At 35.9% G+C, this 4,045-nt stretch overlaps 2 pseudogenes; one reads left to right on the top strand and one right to left on the bottom strand.

Moving 5' to 3' along the window:
* Positions 1–284: 284 nt before the first annotated feature.
* LOC125420118 (ribulose bisphosphate carboxylase large chain-like) lies at positions 285–1,504 on the bottom strand (annotated as a pseudogene).
* Positions 1,505–1,511: 7 nt separating this feature from the next.
* LOC125420117 (ATP synthase subunit beta, chloroplastic-like) lies at positions 1,512–3,624 on the top strand (annotated as a pseudogene).
* The last annotated feature ends 421 nt before the right edge of the window (positions 3,625–4,045 follow it).

The raw sequence follows: 4,045 nt of genomic DNA, 5'->3' as shown, positions 1-4,045 counted from the left end.
TGAAATTTCGAATGTACCTCTTGACGTTGACTAAATGGTCAACATTACCATAACTATAATTGTTTCTCTCAATCCCATTAGGAATTTTTTTATCCATATGATTTATAATTGGATCTTTATTTACACTGGTATTTTCATTTTCAATAGGACCACCAAAACTATCCGTTGATTTACTTAACCCATACCTGTATTCTAACCCCCTCCTAAACAACATCGAATCGAACCGACATTTTTCCATAGAGCTTTCTTGCCCCTATTTACATGAAAATACAATAAATGAATAGTCATTTGATAAAAATCAGAATATTAAAATGATCTCCAAAGATCTCGGTCAAAGCGAGCATATGCCAAACATGAATGCCCCCTGAAGCCACAGGGATAACACTTGGTAGAGAGACCCAATCTTGCGTGAAATAAATACCGCAGCTTTGATTTTTTTCAATCTTTTTCAATAAAATCATCGCATAGTAAATTAATAAAGCCTAAAGTGATGTCTCTTTCCCCTTCAAGTTTACCTACTACATTACTAGCGTGAATATGATCTCCACCAGACAGACATAACACTTTAGCTAGTACATGAAAGGTCATACCATGATTTTTCTGTCTATCAGTAACTGCATGCATTGCACGGTGGATGTGAAAACGTAGACAGTTATCTTGCCAATAATGAGCCAAGCTAGTATTTGTCGTGAATCCCCTTGTTAAGTACTTGTGCATTATAATAGGAAATCCCAATTCTGTGGTAAATACAACCTTTTTAATCATTTCTTCGTATGTACCTGCAGTAGCATTCAAGTAAGCCCTTTCATTTCACCTGTTTCAGCCTGTGCTTTATAAATGGCTTCGGCACAAAATAAAAAATGATATTTCCAATGCATAAATGGTTGGGAATTCATGTTCTTATCATCTTTGGTAAAATCAAGTCCACTGTAAAGACATTCATAAATTACTCTACTGCAATTCTTAGCAGATAACCCCAATATAGGTTTAATAGTACATCCCAATAGGGGGCGGCCATACTTGTTCAATTTATCTCTTTCAACCTGGATGCCATGAGGAGGTCCTTCGAAAGTTTTTGTATAAGAAGGAGGGATTCACAAATCCCCCAAATGTAGAGCGCGCTGGGCCTTGAACCCAAAAACATTACCCACAATGGAAGTAAGCATGTTAGTAATAGAACCTTCTTTAGAAAGGTCTAAGGGGTAAGCTACATAAGCAGTATATTGATTTTCTTCTCCAGCAATGGGCTCAAGGCTATAGCATCGACCTTTGTAACGATAAAGACTGGTAAGCCCGTCAGTCCATGCAGTTGTCCATGTACCAATAGAAGATTCAACAGCTACCATGGCCCCTACTTTCTTAGCAAAACTCCGGGTTGAGGAGTTACTCGAAACGCTGCCAAGATATCAGTGTCTTTGGTTTCATAGTCTGGAGTTTAATAAGTCAATTTATAATCTTTAACACTGCCTTTGAATCCAACACTTGCTTTAGTCTCGGTTCGTTATTAGACCATGGTATTTGATGCGCCAAATACATCATTATTGTATACTCTTTCATATGTATGGCGCAATCTGCTATTTATTTTTCAAAGTTTATAATCCCTTACCTTTTTTTTAATCGAAATATCTAAGAAATTCACTTTTGACAGTAATATATGTTGTATATGTAAATCCTAGATGTAAAAATATGCAGAATTCATTCATGAATAGAGAGAAATGAAATAGGTATAAAAAAGAAAAATAATATTAATATAATATATAATATAAAATAATATAATAAATACATAATAAATAATAGGCTAGGAGTAAATCAATATGCTGAAATAGGAAATAGGACATGAAATAAGGGCCGATGAGATAGAGAAAAGGAATCATAAATAGAATAGACTTCGGGTTTGAATTCCATAGATAATATGGTTCGTATGGTCTATAATGATAGGCAAATGAAAGACTTTCTCAAGATTTTAATTCATCTCTTTGATATTCTGAAAAGGGATTTTGGTTGAACTTGAAAATTCACTCATTGAAATTGAATAAGTAAACAATTGGACTGCATTCGATTGGACGGCCCCAACAAAGTCGAGTGCTATAGCCCATTTTTGATTTTTTATTGAAATATTGAATTAACCGATTAACTTAACTTACTATTGAACATTTATTTTTGAAAAAGACAACCTGGGGCATATTGTGGCGTATTGCTGGAATCATTGGTCCAGTATTGGATGTAGCTTTTCCACCAGGCAAGATGCCTAATATTTACAATGCTTTAGTAGTTAAGGGCCAAGATACTGTTGGTCAAAAAACTAATGTGACTTGTGAAGTGCAGCAATTATTAGGAAATAATCGAGTTAGAGTGGTATCTATGAGTGCTATAAATGGTCTAATGAGAGGAATGGAAGTGATTGACACATGAACTCCTCCAAGTGTTCCAATCGGTGGAGCAACGCTAAGATGAATTTTCAACGTGCTTGGAGAGCCCGTTGATAATTTAGGTCCTGTAGATACTCAGACAACATCTACTATTCATAGATCTGCACCTGCCTTTATACAGTTAGGTACAAAATTATCGATTTTTGAAATAGGAATTAAAGTAGTAGATCTTTTAGCCTCTTATCGAGGTGGAGGAAAAATAGGACTATTCGGGGGAGCGGGAGTGGGTAAAACAATACTCGTTATGGAATTGATCAACAACATTGCCGAAGCTCATGGGGGCATATCCATATTTGGCGGAGTAGGTAAACATACTCATGGAGGCAATGATCTTTACATAGAAATGAAAGAATCTGGAACAATTAATGAAAAATATATTTCAGAATCAAAAGTAGCTCTAGTCTACGATCAGATGAATGAACCGCTGGGAGCGCGTATGAAAGTTGGTTTAATTGCTCTAACTATGGCGGAATATTTATGAGATGTTAACAAACAAGATGTACTTCTATCTATTGACGATATCTTTTGTTTTGTCCAAGCATGATCTGAAGTATCGGCCTTGTTGGGTAGAATGCCCTCCGTTATGAGGTATCAAACCACTCTGAGTACCAAAATGGGTTCTTTACAAGAAATAATTACTTCTACCAAAGAGAGGTCCATAAGTTATATTCAAGTAATTTATCTACCCAAGGATGATTTGTCAAATCCTGCTCCGGCCACAACATTTGCACATTTAGATGCTACTACTGCACTATTAAAAGGATTGGTTGTTAAAGGTGTCTATCCAGCAGTAGATCCTTTAGATTCAACATCAACTATGCTCCAACCTCGGATCGTTGGTGAAGAACATTGCGAGACAGCATAAAGAGTTAAACAAACTTTACAATGTTACAAAGAACTTTAGGACATTATAGCTATCCTTGACTTGGATGAATTATCCAAAGAAGATTGCTTAACCATAGCAAGAGCATGAAAATTTGAGCGTTTCCTATCATAACCCTTTTCATAGTAGAAGTATTTACCGATTCACTAGGGAAATATTTTGGTCTTTGCATAAACAATTAGAGGATTTATATTGATCCTTTTTGGCAAATTAGATGGTCTCCCTGAACAGGCTTTTTATTTGGTAGGTAACATCGATGAAGCTATTGCGAGGGCTACGAACTTAGAAATGGAGAGCAAATTGAAGAAATGACATTAAATCTTTGTGTACTGAGCCTGAATCAAATTGTTTGGGATTTGGAAGTGAAACAAATAATTTTATCCACTAATAGTGGGCAAATCAGCGAATTACCAAACCATGCTCCTATTGTCACAGCTTTATATATCAGTATTTTGAGAATCCACCTTAACGACCAATGGTTCTCGATGGCTCTGTTGGGTGGTTTTGCTAGAATAGGCAATAATGAGATCACTGTTTTAGTAAATGATGTGGAGAAGGGTAATGACATTGATCCATGAGAAGCTCAACAAACTCTTGAAATAGCGAAAGAAAACTTGAGTAAAGCTGAAGGCAATAGACAAAAAATTGAAGCAAATCTCGTCTCAGATGAGCTAGGACACGAGTAGAGGCTATCAATATGATATCCTAACAAGATGGTGGGTCCGAATAAGCA

This window comes from Ziziphus jujuba, chromosome 5, assembly GCF_031755915.1.
Source record: "Ziziphus jujuba cultivar Dongzao chromosome 5, ASM3175591v1".
NCBI lineage: Eukaryota > Viridiplantae > Streptophyta > Magnoliopsida > Rosales > Rhamnaceae > Ziziphus > Ziziphus jujuba.
Note: the sequence above shows the minus strand (reverse complement) of the source record. Positions and strands in the feature narration are given on the sequence as shown.